Raw genomic sequence first — 19,033 nt, 5'->3', positions numbered from 1 at the left:
ATTGTGGGCTGATTTCAGCTACATTTTTCCTTGGGCATTTTCCTAACAGTTCACATTTAACAGTCCCTGGAAGCCAGGAAAACAGAGGAGAAAAAGCTCCTTTATGTCTTAGTTCTATGCTATTCATAAATGAAAATCATTGTTAATTTAGAGTTTGACAGCTGTGGTGCATTTGTAAGTCCAGAGCAGCTGTCATCAGCACTCCAGCTTATTTTTCAAGCAGATGTTTAATTTGACTTTAGCGCTATTGCCAGCTCTTAAGGAGAAAGAGGGGGAAGCAGAAACAGAAATAATCATTATATTCATCATTTGGTTTCCTTTCAAAACGTAAATCGGCATGATTAACAATGACATCAGAATTGCTCTAATTGCAGTTTTGGGTGCAGAACTAGTTAGCTATCATCTCCTACATGGTCCAAAGTCTAGTTTTCTTTTCTTTTTTCTTTCCTCTTAAAGTCAGAGGGTGTTTTGTGGTAATTACACCCAGACTCTGAACAACAGTCCCAGATCCATAGAAAAGCCTTCCAAAGTGCAGAAGAAAATCAAAAATCAAGGAATAGGGAATGATGGGGGTGACTGGGCCACAACCCCAGATGAAAGCCACAGGCTGAGTCTTGTCTTGTGGCTCTGGAATCAGGAAACCAGCAAGAGCAATCAGAGCCCTTGGAACAGCAGCCAGGATCTCCTGCTCTTACATATCTACCATGCTTCTGCGGCCAGGCAGCTGGCTTTGTGCAGGCTCACAGTGTGCAAATTGGTCTCAAAGTATAAAATTAAACACATCTGTGGCTCCACGTAGAAATCTGATGAGTCAGTACGTACTTGATCGGGCCCACTGTTCCAGTCCACGTTGCTTGGAGGAATCTTCCTTCGCACCAGCTGTGTTGCTAGCTAAACCCACTTCCTGGATCTTTCTTCACCCTCATTTTTATATGTGTGGCTTCCGGAGGTCTCACTTGGCCTTTATTTTTTGCCATCTATCATCTGTCCAATCATAATGTCCCAAAGAACCTCTTTGACATTGCCTTTGTAGTGGGGACACTAGATGCAATAACACACTCCTATCCTTCTATTTGTTTCTTTGTACATTGAGATGAAAGACTGCCTTGCCTTCTTCATCAGTCAACAACTCGATATGTGCTATGCTAAAAAAGATCCCATCCAAAGGAAAAGTTTGGGAAATGTCCTGGACCCCAGCTCTGAAATTAAAGTTTGATAGAGGAACAGTCTACAACCTCACCCTTCTAGGACCAGAGGATCCTCTAGACAGAACTAAAGACGTAGACCCTGAGGGGCAAGTCCGACTCCTAAAAGGGTAGTCTTCCATCTTTTTAAATGGAAAGTATTATTTGTAGATTATGAGTTAAGAACTAATTCTTCCTTAATGATAGACCAGGCTTCTGCCAGGTTAATGTCCCAAGAATTTGTGAGAATCCTTAGGGAATTATAAACATGTACCTAAAACTACTGGCCGTTGCTTGTTGCTTGTTGCTTGTTGCTTGCCACCTTAGCCATCCACTTGGGGCTAGGCTCTGGATCTGTTCCATGGGCAGCTCCTCTCCCTGCCTTTGCCTCAAGCTTGGACTCCAGGCTGTCCATTAGTACCCACATTATGGTTAGGGCCAAACAGCAATGGTTGAGAAGATGTTGAGGACTTGGGGAGTGCCCCAAAGTCCCCACAGAGAACCTTCATAACTGGACTAAGGGTTGGCTGCTCTTAGGCCCACAAGCCCAAGCTCATCCTTAGAGGTTCCCTGCTGTCAGCTCCTGGCCTGTCTCACACAAGGTGGGCACCAGGCTGCCTGCCTAACCCCAGTGGCCTCTTTCCTTCTCCTTAAGGGAATACCCCTGTACAAGTCCCAGTTGCCCCAATTTCCAGACCTAACTCCCCTCCACACTAGTTTGCTTAGCATTGTAGTTAAGAAGGTGGACTTCCAGGTCAAGTGATCTGAGATTGAAGTCTGGCATTACCACTTGCTAATGATGTTAGGCAAGTCATTTTAGACACCCAGTGCCTCAGGTGCCTCCCCCATAACATGGGGGTGGTAATATTAATAGTATGTACCTACCTCATAGAGTTGCTGAGAAGACTAAATGAGTTAGTGCATGTAAAGTGCTTAGAACACTTTCGGGCAGAGAATAAGCTCTAAACAAAGATATATTATTAATGTTGCTGTTATTACTATTGCTTTACCTTTGCAATAAAATGAAGATCATCATGTAGATGTTTCCTAAGACAAAGAAGTGGTCCATGCAAGAAGTGAATTTCATTTTCTGATACTTAGGACAAAAACTGTACATTTTAAAGCGGTTTTTCAAGCTTAAAAAACTGTTTAGTCACACTGGATCTCCATTTATTTTACTTGCTTGCTCCTTGCCACTTCCCATAAAGAATATGAAGTGACATTAAGAAAAATATAAAACAAAGTGGTCGTGTTAAAAAAAAATCAAGACCAAGGAAAATAAACATTAAAATATAATGTCAGCGGGGTGCGGTGGCTCATGCCTGTAATCCCAGCACTTTGAGAAGCCGATGTGGGCGGATCCACGAGGTCAGGAGATCAAGACCATCCTGGCAAACACAGTGAAATCCCGTCTCTACTAAAAAAATACAAAAAATTAGCTGGGCATGGTCACAGGCGCCTGTAGTCCCAACTACCTGGGAGGCTGAGGCAGGAGAATGGTGTGAACTTGGGAGGCAACACTTGCAGTGAGTGGAGATCGCGCCACTGCACTCCAGCCTGGGCGACAGAATGAGACTCCATCTCAAAAAACAAAAATTTAAAAAATAAAATATAACATCAAGACAGGAGGAAGATCTAAAGCATGCTAACGGCTCTAAATTCTCATACACTTACAGGAACACTGGATTACAACCCATTAAATAAAATGGAAAACCATGGGTCGTCTAATATAAATAAACACATATACCAGTTAAACAAGTGGATTAATAATTGGAAAGTTTGATAAGGAAAAGGATGTTTCTATAATCTCAAAGTACTTGCCTTGAAATACTTAATCACTAAAAAGGGAGAAATACAAGAACTTTAGAATGGAGAAATCTGGCAGTCACCTATAATGTGTGCCACCTGATAGGATGCAATGAGAAGAAAACAATACAGTGGCAGTTCTGTGATATTCCTGCTAGAGATGCATAACCTGAATCTAATTATGAGGAAACATCAGACAAGCTCAAACATTTTACAGAATAAATGACATGTAATCTTCAAGTTTCAAAGTCAAAGATTGAGGAAGATTCTAGATTGAAGGAAACTAAAGTGACATGAAATCTAAATGCAACACTGTGATTCTAAACTAGATATATTATCTGCAAAAGAACAATTGTTGAAATGTGAATAGAGTTTGCGGATTAGATATATCAATGTTATCTAATCTGATGGTTGTATTGTGATTAAATAGGAGAATATCTTTGCAGGAATTACACAAAAAAAAGTACTTGAGCTGATCAGGCATCATGTCAACCACTTACTTTCAAATGCTTCAGGGTAAAAAAGTTTTTTATACTGCTCTTTTAAGTATTCTTTAAGGTTGAAATGGTTTCAAATTAAAAAGACTCAGGGTTGCCAGACACAGTGGCTCATCTGTAATCCCAACACTTTGGAAAGCTGAGGCAAGAAGATTGCTTGAACCCAGGAGTTCAAGACCAGCCTGGGAAACATAGTGAGACCATGTCTCTACAAAAAAAAAAAAAAAAAAAACTTAAAAATAAAAATAGCTGGGCATGGATGGTGATGCATGCCTGTGGTCCCAGCTACTCAGTAGGCTGAGGTAAGAGGATCGCTGGAACCAGGAAGATTGAGGCTGCAGTGAGCCATGATCATGCCACTGCACTCCAGTCTGGGGTACAGAGTGAGACCCTGTCTCAAAAACAAACAAAAAAAGGACTCAGGGCAAAATCCAGGGGGTATTGGGGTGAAGAGGAAAAAAAGAGCTGTATTTACATCTTTCCTTCCTTCCTTTTTTCTTTTCTCCCTGGCTTTTTTCTCTCAGAAGTTTGGGCCAAGATTTTGATGAGAAGACACTGGGTTCAATCAGGAAGGCAGGCAGGGACTTGCCAGACCTGAGGGGCTGGGCTGAGTTGGTTCGTTCAGTGATCCTTCCTGTAGTGTATATATACTAAGTACTTTCATCCCATCCCAAGTGCCATACCAGACAGCAAGGATACAGAGCTGAGCAGGATGCAGCCGGTGTGGCCGGAGACTTGTAGAGTGGTGGGAAATGAGCCAGTCAACAGGCAGCAACCGCATAATATGAAAGGGCCTCCCCGAGAGAAGCACAGGGCGGAGTTGGACAGGCACCCATCCTTGTTGAGGGTGGTGAGGAAGGTCCAGAGAGCAGTGGCAAAAAGGCAACAGGTGAGGGGAAGCAGAGGGAACAGTGTGGGATTTTCACTAGACCAAAGAAGGCAAGGAACATTAGGGGACCTGCAAGCAGGTGGAGTAGGGAGGACTGTGGTTGGGGAGAAGGTGAGGCCATGCTAAGGAGTGGGTGCTCAATGAATGTTCCTCTTTTTCTATACTTTCCTTCTCTTCTTTATTGCTTCCTTTGCCAAAATATCCCTTCTTTGAGCATTCAGCTGGGCATTTTTCTAATTTTTTAATAACGGTAACAATAATCGCTAAAATACGTGCCCACAATCCTATAATGCAGATACTATTATTTCCTCCATTTTACAAAGAAGAAAATTGAAGAGTGCTTAACATCATATAGCTCATAAGTAACAGAGCTGAGATTTGAACCTGGACAGTCTAACTCTGTAGCGCAAGCTTTTGATCTACCACAGTGCAAGAGTACATCTTTAACAAGGCTGAATTATCAGGGGGTTTATGTCTTTCATAAAGTGTCTTGAGAGCCTCAATAGTTCTATAACCAGAGGTGTAAAGGGAGTGGGGATCTTACAACCTGTGTCTATTGGGGCATCTTACCCATTCCAGCCACCTCCCCTCATCCCATTCACTGCCTTTTTGTGCCTGCCCTGTCATCAGTTGTGTGAGACCTGCAATGGGTCCAGGGACACCTGCAGCCTGGGCTGGACCAGTGAGAGTTTTACCCAGGGTGGTTGCAGAGCCAGTGCAGCTCATAGTGGAGGAGGGAAGCAAAGTGTCAAATCAAGGATCAGATCCAAAGGGCCCTCAGGGGGAAAGGCTGTGCCCAGCAAGAAACTGGGCACAAAGTTGGGTCAAGGTGAGCTGTTCGGGATGGAAACTGAATAAGACAAAGTCAAAATGTAAAAGATGAAAAAGGTTCTTTTGCATGTGGTCTTGGGCAGGAGGGAATGGGAAACATACTTTCCACCACTGTAGAGCCCCCACTACCCCCTCAGGACTCAATTATTTATTGGACAAACATTTAGTGAGCACCTACTATATGCCAGGCTTGTGCTAGGATTGGGGGAAGAAAGGAGAGAAAACAAGGCAGAATGACTAGAGGGACTGGCACATGAATATTCATCTGAGAACCTGAAAATGCCAAGCTTTCTTTGGAACCAGGCTGCATTTCCATTTTCCCTTTAGCCCCTGGAACAAAGCCAGGAAGTGACAGAGTTACTGGCTGGGGAAGAGTGTGGGAGGGAGGGAAGAGCAAGTTCCCCCCAGCAGCCGCTTCCACAATCATTTCTAAAACAGGTTTTTACAGAAAAACCCGGTTATTCCATTATTCCTCCGCAGCCAGGAAAAATCCCCCTTTCCACACCTGCCTAGTGATCAGTACACATGCTTCTGCTAATTGTGTTGTCAAGAAGGTCCTTGACTGGTTCTAAACATTCTGTTAGGCAAAGATTTCCCCCTTGCAGGTAGGTTTTAGGGTCAGACAGATCAAGGGTGGAATCTTGGCTTTACACAGTCTGAGCCTGTTTTCCTCCTTGTAAAATGGGAATCAGGAGCAAAGGCACAGGAAGTACCCCTTTACATTTTTAAAAGTAATTTAGGGTTTGCAGAGCACCTTCCACTCTACTCCTCAACTACTCTTGCTAGGTCAACATCATATTGTGAGAAATTGAAGCTCAGAGAAGTAATATGATTTGAATTGGGTCACACAGACCCTGAGTATAAACATCAAGATAGAAACCTGGCCTTCACTTTTAAAATAGAACTGATTTGCTGGGCTTTTGCACATTTTCTTTTGTGATGGTCAAAATCGACTGCCTAATACCAAGGTTACCTACATACTATCTAACACCCAGTAGTTTTAGCTGGGAATTTCCTTGCCAAATGGAAGGCAGGAGAGCCCAGTGGAGAAGGGTATGGGTTGTGAACTCAAAGTCATTGGACTCCTAATGCTGGACTACCTCTTAACAGCTGAACTTAAGCAAAGTACTTGATCCCTCTGTACCTCAGCTTCATTTATTTGCAAAAGGAGTACTACCTACCTCATAGGTGGGAGAATCAAACAAGATCACCAGGGATTCTTGGCCCTGGCTACATATTGGAATCACCTGAGCAGCTTTTCAAACCCACCTATGCTTTGGTCCCACCTCTGGAAATTCTGATCTCATCTGTCGGATGGAATTAGGGCACCCAAATGATTCTAATGAGCAACCAGGGCTGCAAACCTTTGAACTAAATAAAATGTCTACTACAGAGTGCCTAGCACATAGTAAGCACTCAGTAGATGCTAGTTATCACTGTCATACTGGTTGATGATAAAGCCAAGGCACGTGGGCCAACACTGATCCATTGGTACCAACATCCAGTAGGTCCCAGTTACTGTGCTGTATACTGTGGGTAGGTACAACGGTGAACAAGAGAGAGTCCCTACCTTATAAGGGTTCCATTAATTCTCTAGATTGGTAGAAAAGGCATAAATGTATGAGAAGTTATAATAAATAGTAACACAAGGTTTAAAGGAGAAGGAAGAAGGAAAGAGAACATTTTCCAAGCTCCTACCTCATGCTAGGCACTTTCTACACCAACGTAGTTCATTAATGCACACAGGAACCCCATAAAGTAGGTTTTAAGCCCAATTTGTGGGACAGAAAACTGAGGCTCAGGGAAGAAATTCACCTACACACAAAACAGCTAGATCCAGAATCAAATTTGATCTGCCTGACTACAGAGATCTTTCTATTGTACCATGTCTTTAGCACGCTGATTTCATGGTGATTATAAGGACAAGTAATAAGCTGGTAAGAATTAGAATTTAGAAGGTTCAAGTCCTTATGTGTGTATGAGTGTACATATCTATCATCTATCTGTCATTCTATGTATCTATCATTCTATCCAATCATCCATCCATCCATCTATCCAGTCATCTAATTCTGTTATCCATCGTTGGTTGTAAAATTAGATTTTCAGCTTAATCAAATATTTCAGTTAATAGGTCAAGCTTTTAAATTACTCTTAATTAATTCTCCATTTTCCTGCATAAAATTAAAATATTAGCATTAAGTCAAACAATATATCACTTCCAGTAAATCATGGAGGAATAGTATTGCTGATATTATTCTTTAAACCGTGCTAATGATATCAGACTATTTAATGTAGATTAACTACGAGCCCTAAACAGTAATACAGATAGAGGAAAACAAAATTAACGTGATTAAATACACTTGGAGGCTATTTAGTCAACAGTCAGATTGCAGAGATTTGCAGCTGCAGCTCCGAAAGCTGGTTCTCTGCTCAGCTGTCACTAATTAATGCGATTTTCCTAATAACAGTTTTCTGATAGCAGACAGACAGCATCAAATCAAAACAACTTCATTTTTATGCTGATGAGGCCTAACCACTACAACAAGAGCCCAACGGGTGCAAATGGCAGTGTTGCTAACTGCAGACTTGCATGTGGTCTTCCTCACACACAAGTTGACCATCAGTGCTGGAAGTTTATTGCACAAATACATGAGATGTGGGATAGCTTGGCTAGTTACATCATCACATCAGCCTTGGTAGTACTGGGTCACAGTGGGATATACCACAGTTCTAGGAGAAAAGTGCTCTGGACAATTGTCCATTGCTCTGGACCTACGCGTGTATAAGTGACTCATCTTCTCTTAATTTGACATTTATTTTCCCCAAAAGACACAATTTAAGCAGGTCAGTTCACATCATTCAATATTCGGAACCCTTACTGGGCAGGGTCAGCAGGAAGGCAACCCCAAAATGGCCAGCATCCAAGTCTAATATGGGTGACTTTGGCTCATGCATTGATCCCTAGCGTAATCATTTGCAGTTAATTGTTTCTCCAAAACATGTTACATAAATCATAAACATTTATGGATCGAAAAACTGGTTTACATTTCCTAAGAAGGGTACTAGACACATGGAAAGCTAGGATTTACTACCTTTTCTACTGACAATCCAGTACAATAGCATCGCAAACTGGGCCAATCAGTGGCATTTGACCTCTGACCATGAGGGACTTCTGGCCATCTCTAGGGGAGCTTGAATAGAGAAGAATCCAAATTGGTAGGAGAGTGAATTATAGATTTTCAAGACTATCTGTGTCAGCCCAGAGAAACACTGTACATATTGATGCCTTTGGATGGAGAGGCATTAAATACAGTGCAAAATGTTATTACCAAAAGATAGTTGCCAAATATCCTCCGAGGATAAGAATTCTGCTAGTTGACTTTCTTGAAATGCATCTCACTTTGTAGTAGAAACATCCTTTGAATGGAGACATCCAGAAAGCTAGGGAAATGTACATCTTAATCTCATGGCCCAGACTCACCCATTTACAAACAAAGCAGTGACCAGGACAAAGACCCTAGAAAAAGTTTGGGCCCACCACACCATGAGAGTCCAGCTTCAGGGATGTCTGTTGTGCTGCACCATGGAGGTGGCAACTATCTGGTTTTGCTCTTGTTCCCTTACAGAGATGAGGAGATAAAGGCTTCCCCGTCCTTCCTCTTTTTTTTCTCTCTCCTCTGTGACTTCTACCTACCCTGCTTTGTAAAGGTTTTAAGTGTTTTCAAGGGGCACATTCTCTGAAGTTCAACTCCCTCATGTCTCCCAGATGTGCAAAAGGAAATGTACATGTTACATTGTCAACTTTCGGATATATATTTTTACTTATATATTGGGTTTTAATTTATTCCTTGCCAACTTGAAAACAATTTGTAGTACCTTGTTTAACACAGAAGCTCCAGAATCATTCCCAAGTCTCCCAGCGTAAACACGAGTGGTTTACCATTAAAATAAAATTTTTTAAAAAATGGTCATTTACATTCTGCTCTGCATTAAAATGGGATCACGTTAATTTCTCTTCCACATTTTTCACGAAGAAAACTAGAGTTCTTGGTTTCCTTCCTTCCCTCCATTCCTGCCTTCCTTTTTTCTTCCCTTCTCCCGCTCTTTCTTTCTTCCTTCCTTCCTTTTTTGTAGCTGAAAATACTTCTATGAGAAAGATTAGGAAACAGGACAGATCATGCCCAGATTTTGTAGCTTACATATGGTCTCATGCTGTTGCCCCAGAACTCTGTGAGGGTCCAAGATGACCGTGACTTACCTCTGATGAGTTTATGCCACATGAGGATGAGGTCAGATGCTATAATAGGGGCACAGACATTGAAAAGAAGAAACGTGGGGCAACTCAATGGATGAGCAAAGTCGAATGCATTGTGCAATCAGCAAGTGAAGTGTCTTTTATAAGAAAGCTCTGTGCTTGGTTTCACCTCCTGCTGCTGGACATACCATCATCCTGCTGATTCCCAACATTGTGAAGGGATTTTGAGTTCAGCCTCTGTGGTTCCTTTTGAGAACAATGGTTGCCATCAGCCAAACTGCCTAGCTTGGTCAAAACACAGAAGGCATAAACAGCCTTTATGCAGTGGGAAATGTTTCATGATTCAGACCAGTCACTGTTTGCTGATCACACAGCACTCTGGGTGGCACTGCTAATACAGAGGAGTTCATGCTTCTTGCCAGATTGTGGACATATGGTAGACACTCAAAATTATGTGTTGAATATAAAAGAGTTGAATTATGGGGAAAGTCAGTGTATTTAAAATGCATCACATCAGCACACCTGCAATGTTTCCTGTATGAAAGCTCAGTGCCAAATGTTGGAGGGTCCACAGTGGAGTAGCAAGGTTCCTACCCTCAAAAAGCTCAGAATTCAGGCAGAAATGCAAAATATAAACATGCAATAAATCAAGGGATAATACAAGATATTAAATAAAGTTCAAGCAAACATCAACAGCACCCAATGCCTGAATGCCAAATGAATAGTAACAACAAACTGTGTTCTAGAAGTCTGGTGGAGGGACAGGTCACTTCTGATGGTCCTGGTCAATGCAGCTCTGAGGAGGAAGTAAGACAGTGACAGATGATTGGGATCTGATTAGGCAGAGAGGAGGGTAAAAGTGAAGAGGAGACATGTGACACATCCACACAGTAAAGGTGAGTTCAGGTACTTGGGGAGGGGAGTATCAGACCTGAAAGGTCATTTGTACCCCAGTGTTCAGGATTGTGGATGTTTAGCCAAGACTTTGGACTATAACCTGTAAGTGAGAGAGGAGCCTTTGTTCAGAGAGGACCTACTGTGTGCCAGACCCTGTGCTGGAGTGTGGTAGGTGGGGGGTGGGATAATTAGGATGTGGTGCTATCGTTGCTAACAATGTGTGAAAGAAAGTGATAAAGAAGAGGTGATCATCAGTCCCCTGGCAGAGCATAGGTAAATGGGATGGGTTGGCAAGGACAGGAGACCATTAGGAGGTTGCTGCAGTAATTAACCAGAAAATCCTTCATTTAATCTCTGTGTGTCCTTCCTTAGGGTGGGGTAGAGGGGAGTCAGGTGGGTACTAGCAGGCATGAAAACCATGGCTTCTACTTTAGAAAGCTGCTCTTATAGAATCTCTCCCCAAAGCAATGCACATGCTTACAATTTTGCATATACTTTCCATGCAGTTTTTTCAGGGGTTCAAAGATCCTTTGGAACCCAATCATGGACTATGAGTTCCTTGCTGAGAACAGTAACCCCCTCCCACACCTCCAACCCCACCTAAAGGAGCAAGCATCTCCCAACAGCCAGTTCTACTACTCTACAGGACGCTCCCATTTCCACAGCAGAAAACCTGAGTGAGAGGAAACAGAAAGAAGGGCAGGTGGCCTGCCCTCAGGGACCTTGCTCTGTCACCTGGATTGTTTCCTTATACCTGAGAGGACAGTGCTCTAGCAGCCAGCCCTAGTTTGCAGGAACCCACAGAAGCGGGAGGAGGCTGAAGCCAAGGCAAAGTGGGACAAACTGCAGAGAGTAATGACTTGCATGAACCCAGCCAAGAGGGAGCTTGCAATGTGGCAGCATTTCCTGTTCCTTAGAGGCTGGGGCGATTATGTGATTACACCCACGCCCAGCCGCGGAGCAGCAAGGACTCTGCACAGAACACCGGAGAAACCCAAGAGCAACGCTTCACTTTCTATTTCTTGTTTTCCAGCTGAGACAGGTTCTATTTTGGATCAGAGCATAGTCTGGAGAGAAAGCAGTTGAAGTCTTGGGTGCTTGGAATAAAAATTTGACCTTAATCTTTAGGAAAAAAGTGTATATCTTAGTTAAAATGTTTTATTAAATGGAATGACATTCATGCCATTCTGCATATCTGCTCTCGTATGTTTCAGATCTAATGGTGATTCTTAAGCTTTTTGGGGTCAGGAACCCCTTTGAGAAGCTGATGAAAGCTATGAATTCTTACTCAGAAAACATGCACTTGTGCACAACAAGCAAAATTTCATCATCCTACAACCTGTATGCAAACCCTATGTTAAGAACCCCAGGTTTGATAAGCCTTGGCCAGATCCTCTGTTACGACCCAGGAATGCAATGATGAATAAGACACAGTCCCTGGACCCAAGGGGCTCTGAGTTTAAGGAAGTGTTTATAGATGTGAAGAGGTTAGTAGGGAGAGCTGGGTAGGTCACCGACTAGCAAGTGAACTGTAAGAGGCATTAATAATCACCAGCTAAACAATGTCATACAGCCTGCCAGTTGTCCCTTGACTGGTAATAACCCAGGTACCACTAATCAATTGCAAAATGCTAAGTAATGTGCTAAGATTGATTGAAAAATAAAAGTAATTTTTCAGTAACATCAAACCCCTTGTTCATGTGTTATTAAGAGAAAAGATTTTTTGACTTAATGATGTGTGTGAGCCTTCACCCCAGGCTCAGGGATTAGACAAATATCTCTTTGCAAGAAATACCATGGATAATTTAAACCAGAGGAAGGAAACCATTAAGGGTCAAAAGACACTGGAAAAAAATTGATAGTTTGGTTTAAAACAATTATAGAAAATGAGAAATAGTCCTGTTAACTATCTAGAATTACCTGCCTGTCAGAGCTTCCACAACCGGGACTACCTCCTGCAGCCTATTTATTTCATTCATGTGAGCTGAAGAGTTTTCCAACAGCTGACAAATTTCCAGCCGGTGATCCAGCAGGTACCCCTAAGGATTTCCACTCTTTCCTCAGCTTCACCTTACAGGCATGTGAAAGCTTCCTCCAGAGAGGAAAAGAGTATTTCCCTTGCTTGTGTTTTCCTGTGAAATTCCTACTCAGAACCCCCACCCCACCTTTCCTTTATAGCCACATGTCTGGGGTATAAACTTGAAGGCCTGACCCAGCACAGGGACCCTCTAGTTCCCAAATCCAAGGCCTTCTTATAAGGCCTTGTCCACAGCTGTCCTTCTTCTCAGAGTCTCTTCTGGTCAAGAGCATCCCTGCCCCTCACTCCCACCAAAAACCTACAGTCTGGGAGCGATAGCTCACGCCTGTAATCCCAGCACATTGAGGGGCCTAGCCAAGTGGATCACTTGCCAGGAATTCGAGACCAGCCCAGACAGCATAGCAAGACCCCATCTCTACAAAAAAATGTAAAAAGCAGCCAAGCATAGTGGCAGGCACCAGTTGTCCCAGCTACTCAGGAAGCTGAGGCCAAAGGATCACTTGAGTCCAGGAGGTTGAGGCTACAGTAAGCTATGTTCATGCCACTGCATTCCAGCCTGGGCAACACAGTGAGACTCTGTCTCAAACAAAACAACAACAAAAGACCTTCAACGGCTCCCCAGTGGTGCAACCATGCGGTCTACATATGGGTCCGGACAGAGCCTGTCTCTTCCTTTCCTCTGAACTGCCCTTCCTTTTTCCCACCATGCCTTTTTCCATCAGTTAGGCATGCATTTAAGAGCAGCATTCATTAGAAAACTTGGCTGATGATGGCTTCAACAAATAGAGGTTTATTTTTCCCATACCACAAGAAGCCCCAGGGTAAGTGACTGCTGGTATTCTTTCAGCAACTAACTGATGTCAGGGCCAGTGTCTCTGTGATTCTTCTTGGCCTTTCTTCATGGTAGCAAAATGGCTGCCTTGTTCCACACATTGTGTTTGTAAGGGAAAGGCCATGGTGGGTCATTTATTTTTCTTGCCTGGAAAGCAAAACTTCCTCAGAAGGGTCTCTTTTAGGTGTGCAGCTCTACTGCAAAGTTCCCGTGCCTGGTTTTGCAGACTTAGTCTCTTCCATCTTGCAAACTTCTCATTATGTTACTGAGGCCACATGTGGGTCACGTGTCCTGCCACCAGCAGCAAGGAAGGCTGGGAAAGCAGGAACAGGACTATCATGACTGGCATGTCTGATATTACCCCAAACAAAATGACAGCTCTGCAAGTGGGGAAGATGGAGGGAATGGATGCTGGGTACATGCCAGGACTTGCTGTGCAGTGTTTTTATTCAACAGATTACGTCACTCTCCTGTCAGGCTGGCAACTATTTGGTATCAAACAAACAATAGTTTATTCATCTTTGTATCTCTGAGTCCTAACACAGCTTTGTGGCACTTACTCTGTTAGACAAACTCATGAGTAAATGAATGTCTGTCTGGTTTTAATACCTCTTACATCTAAATTAGTTCTTTTAAAACACAATCCAGTTTTGTTCTTTTCTTTTTACATCTCTTATATGAAAATCTATTCCTCATTAGTTTTCCATTGGATTTGGGGAGAAAGGTAAGTTTTAAAGTGCTAGAGTAATGGTATTGACCAGATATATGGTAAAGATGAGGTCTGAAGTTGAACAATATGAGAGAAAATGGGATCATGATATCCTTGTTATCCCTAGGTCAGTCTAAATTTTGAAGAGGAAATAAACTGAGCACTAAAACTAGCTTTCCTTCCATTTTTATTGAAATCAGAACCAGGGCTTTGTAGTGTAACTTTGTGCACTGCAAATCAAGAGCATGAGAAATCCAATGACCATACAAGTTTGGGAATGGATTGTGGTCTTGTTGAGAGTCTAACTGACCTCTTAGCCAACTTCTGGAAATAAACAAAGCTGCACATGGGTATGCAGCACTGTGTGGAGCTGATATCTCTGATTCAGGTCGAGATGTCTGCTCAGAGCAGAGAATGTTGTTTCCAAGGACCACGGATGGTGGGCCTGCCAAGGGTCTCTCTTAGTTGTGCAGCTGTACTGCAAAGTTCCTGTCCCTGGTTTTGCAGACTTAGTCTCTAGAACTCCAAGTCCAACTCCTGTGCCATTTTTCCAAGAAGTCACACCTGGTCAACCTCATTTCTACCAACACTTCCCCCAACTCCACCTTTATCCCCACCTCATCCCAGCCAGAAATGGCCACCCTCCGCTGAGTTACCACAGCACTTGTAAATGATTCTTTGATTGGGATTCTATCAGATTCGTGTTGTGAGAGTCATTGGGGTATGTTCTGTCATAGAAAGTGCCAGAATTTCTTTAGAATGGCATGATCTGGCTTTCATCTAACCTCATTTCACCATTTTGTACCCAGACTCAAGCCCAATGGATTATACCAACATCAATATCATGGTTGTACAATTATACTTAAGTTTTGCAAAGTGTCACCATTGGGAGAAACCAGGCAGAGTACAATCACTTTATTTTCTTTTTTACAACCACATATGAATCTACAATATCTCAATACAAATTTTAAAAATAATAATAAAAAGTCTTTCTAATCTCCCTGTCTTTTGTGTCAATCCTAGCATGACTATGTCTCCCTCTAGTCATTGGGGTTCGTACCTAGGGAGTCAGTTCACTTACCTCCCTCTATCTCAGTTTTCTCATCTGTAAAATAGGGATAATAGTAATGCCTACCTCTTGGTTGGGGGGATTAAATGAGTTAATATTTGTCAAGCACATAGGAAAGTGCTTAACTGTTAAATAAACAATAAATAAATAAAATATCTTATGCTTAACTTTCTCTTTCTGCCTTAGATCCAATATGTTACTAAGTCCTGATGAATTTTCCTACCATGTGTCTCACAGAGTCTCTATTTCCCATGCACCTCTCTCAATTCAGACCTTCAGAGCTGCCATCGTCTCTTCCTCTTGAAGCCTTGCCATTGTGAAGTTACTCGCTTCACCTGTGCCTCCCATGGCTCCTCCATTAACATGTTCCACATTGATTTCCAATTTCCTTTTTCTGTTTCTCTCTTTTCACCTGCTGGAATAGGAGCTGCTTACTGGAAGGCATCGTTTCTTGTTCCTTTTTGAAGTTTCAGCTCCTAACATAGTGCCTGGCACAAAATGAGTGCTCGACATATGTTTTATGAGTGAATGATAATTAATTAGGAATAATCTCATGGTAGCTACTGGAATTGCTTTTTTGCCATCATGGTAGATGCCCTCTGAATCTATAGCTTTGTGACCCCAAGCAGAGACTGCAGCCTTATCCTTGAACAGTCGTGGAGTTCTTGAGAGTCTTGTAGATAGAGTCCTGCAGATAAGTTTTCACTTTTCCTCTCCCATGGGCACACTGTCATGGGCTTCCTGGATACTTGTTAACTCTTGGACATACCTCCATTTCTTGAGACCCACCTAAAACCATATACAAGATTGGTGAGTGTGCATCCTGGCATGCATACAGCCTTTGGATAAATATGCGGCCATCATTCAGTTAGTCCTTGGCATCCTTGTGAAGTAAAATAAGGGAGATGGCCTCAGCATCTGATATTATCGTCGCAATGACTTTAATATTTGATTCCTGGGTCATCCCACAGTTAATTTTTTCATTGGTAGATGGGAATAAATATTGCTGGTTATAAACTGGACCAACCCTATGGAAAACATTACTGAGATCATAGGGAAATTTTATAAAGTATTTCAAGAAATGTTCAGTAATAAGGATTTTACTGGAATTGGGAAGAAGGCTGGCAAAAATAGTCTAGAGACCACAAACCCAACCTTCATTTTGACAATGTATTGTCTCCATCAGCAGCAGCTGACCAAGGTAATACTCTCACTCCTCCTTCTACAAGCAAAGAAACAGACCTGACATCAATCATAAAAATAACTACTGTTTATTAAATACTTATTATGTGCCAGGTACTTTTTGTTAGGAGCTGGTGACTCAGCAGCAATGATAATGACCACCACATACTGGATATTTGCCGTATACAACACTTCACAGTAGGAACTTACATGAATTGTCTCTGCATGGCTGTGACCCATTCCCTGAGGATCCAGGTATATTTTTTAAGTCATTTCATGACCTGATTTCTCCTGAGTACTTCAGTTTCTGAGATCTCTCTCTCCCTGGGAGCAGGGATCCCAGCCCCTTTTAGCACTAGACAGCAAACCCACAACTTAACAAACTCTCACTTCACCCCAACAGGCAAATACCCTCAGGAAAAAGAGTGGGAAATGAATAAACCCCCCAAACAGAAAAGGGCTGAGCACCTAAGAGATTCAGGATGGCATTTTTGGAAATGTTCACTTCAGGTTGAAAAGAAAACTTTTGAAATGATTAGTGAGTTATTTAGAACCTCAATATTCTAAAGTCTGAGAAGCTAACATACTGAGAAATTTAATTTACATTTCCTTAACATGCTCTCTTACGATAAGAGAGCATTCAGTGTATAAATGCTATGCAACAGGACTGCCAAATTGCAACACAGAATGGGAGAAATTTGTCATTTTGAAATGCTAAGGGAGTTCTTACTAACAGCTTTCTCATCTTGTAAAGCTATTATTTTTCTGAACGATAATATGATTTATAAACCTCAGCTGAGTTTTATAGTTTTGATGGGAATAGACTCAAAATGCATTTTCTCAGAATATAAAATTCTCTCAAGAGTTGACCAAATGAGGAATAAAAAGAAACATCTGCAACCAAGTGTACCAAAGTCTTGGTCTCCACTAGCATCTCTGTAGGTGAATGTTGGTCTTCCTCAGGGTTCTGGGCTCAGTTTGACTCTCACTCTCAACTCTGCACACTTTCCCTGGGTGATATCAGCCACTCCAAATCCTTTGACTCTTATCCAGGCCAGCAGCTCCCACGTCCACACTCCCATTCCCTCCCAGCTCTCCAGAGTTATAATGCCCTATGTCTTAACGACCCACTAGAGTGCCCACCATCACATCCTAAGCCACATTCACCTCAGATTCTCTCCTGTCCCCAAACCCTGTTCCTTCTCCTAGAACATTGGTAGTAGAATGATACTAACATTTGGAGAAATAAGGTGCAAATCTTGGAATCTAGCACAGGAGACCGAAACGTGAATAGGTAGTAACAGTACTCTTAGGGAGGATAAATGAAATTCATACATAATCTAACTTTTCGGGGGGGATGGCGTCTCCCTCTGTCATCCAGGCTGGAGTGCAGTGGCACAATGTCGGCTCACTGCAACCTCCACCTCCTGGATTCAAGCGATTCTCCTGCCTCAGTCTCCCAAGCAGCATGGGCCACCTCGCCCAGCTAAGTTTTGTATTTTTAGTAGAGATGAGGTTTTACCATGTTGGCCAGGCTGGTCTCAAACTCCTGACCTCAAGTGATCCACCTATTTCAGCCTCCCAAAGTGCTGGGATTACCGGTGTGAGCCACAGCACCTGGCCCCATAATCTAACATTTTACTGCAGAATATTGATGTGTTTGATTATAGAGGTATTAATGGTATATAAACAATCTTAACTTTCTGATATCTAAAAATTTCTGCATTCAAAAACACATCCAGACCAAGGGTTTTGGATGAAGAATTTGAAGAACTGTCATATATAAAGCATAAGTTATATAAGGTAATAATGTATATTAAGTGCCTCCTTAGTGCAGGCTCAGAAATGACAACAATTATTAAAAAGAGGAAATGGGTTGCCTTAGACTTTATAGAATATTGAGGAAGCTGAGACATCTTATAGGAAATACATGTTTTTCATCTTTAGTTCTCCCAAATTTTTATAATCATGTATTTCAAAAATTTGAGGGCAATTACTTTTCTATGCACGATCATGCTTTTAAATGATAGGCTTTGCCATTGTCCCCCCTGTTTACAGTAGCAGGAAGAAGATTGAGAGTATTTATTACAGAGGCAAGCAAAGGCAGGCACGGGTGATTCTGGGAGAGGAGGCAGCACAGGCAGAGGTCTGGTCGAATTGAAGAGGTGTTCACACAGGAATAAACATCGAAAGTCTGTAAGCCAGGAAGCTTGGCACCAAGTGATGACAGCTGAAGCCGGGACATGTTTGGGGAAAATTATAAAGACCCTTGAATATTATAAGTTTGTATTTTATCCTGTAGATGACTGATTTTTAAATGTTTTTAACAAGAGAGCTTTATGGAAACAAAACTTGATTTGCACGGGAGCTCTGTCCACTGCAGCTCCCATGCAGTCCAAACCAACTGGTTTTTACTATGTCCTAGTACTCTTTTAAAAGAGCAGATCTGATCATCTCAGTCCTCCGGGCACACTCTCCAAAGATATCTCATTAAACTTGGAGTGACATGCCATCTCCCTGCAGGCTCTGGGTAATGTGGCCCTACCCATCTTCCCAGCTCATCTCATACAGGTTGAGTATTCCTTATCTGAAATGATTGGGACCAGAAATGTTTTAGATTTGTGATTTTTTTCAGATTTTAGAATATTTGCATATACACTATGAGGTATCTTGGGATGGGACCCAAGTCTACACACACAATTCATGCACATTTCAAACATATACATGAATAGGCCCTTATATATAGCCTGAAAGGAATGTTAAACATTATTCTTAATAATTTTGTGCCTAAAACAAGTTTGTGTTTTACACAAACATTGAGCCATCAGAGAGCAAAGGTATCAC

At 42.2% G+C, this 19,033-nt stretch overlaps 1 protein-coding gene across 2 annotated transcripts in view; it reads left to right on the top strand.

Annotated features, from left to right (window-relative positions):
* The window catches only part of SPON1 (spondin 1), a 313,903-nt gene that overhangs the window by 95,454 nt on the left and 199,416 nt on the right, over positions 1 to 19,033 (top strand). The gene's annotated exons all lie outside the window — the stretch shown is intronic.

Source organism: Chlorocebus sabaeus, chromosome 1 (assembly GCF_047675955.1).
Source record: "Chlorocebus sabaeus isolate Y175 chromosome 1, mChlSab1.0.hap1, whole genome shotgun sequence".
NCBI lineage: Eukaryota > Metazoa > Chordata > Mammalia > Primates > Cercopithecidae > Chlorocebus > Chlorocebus sabaeus.
The sequence above is the reverse complement of the archived record's forward strand: the minus strand, read 5'-3'. Positions and strand labels throughout refer to the sequence as shown.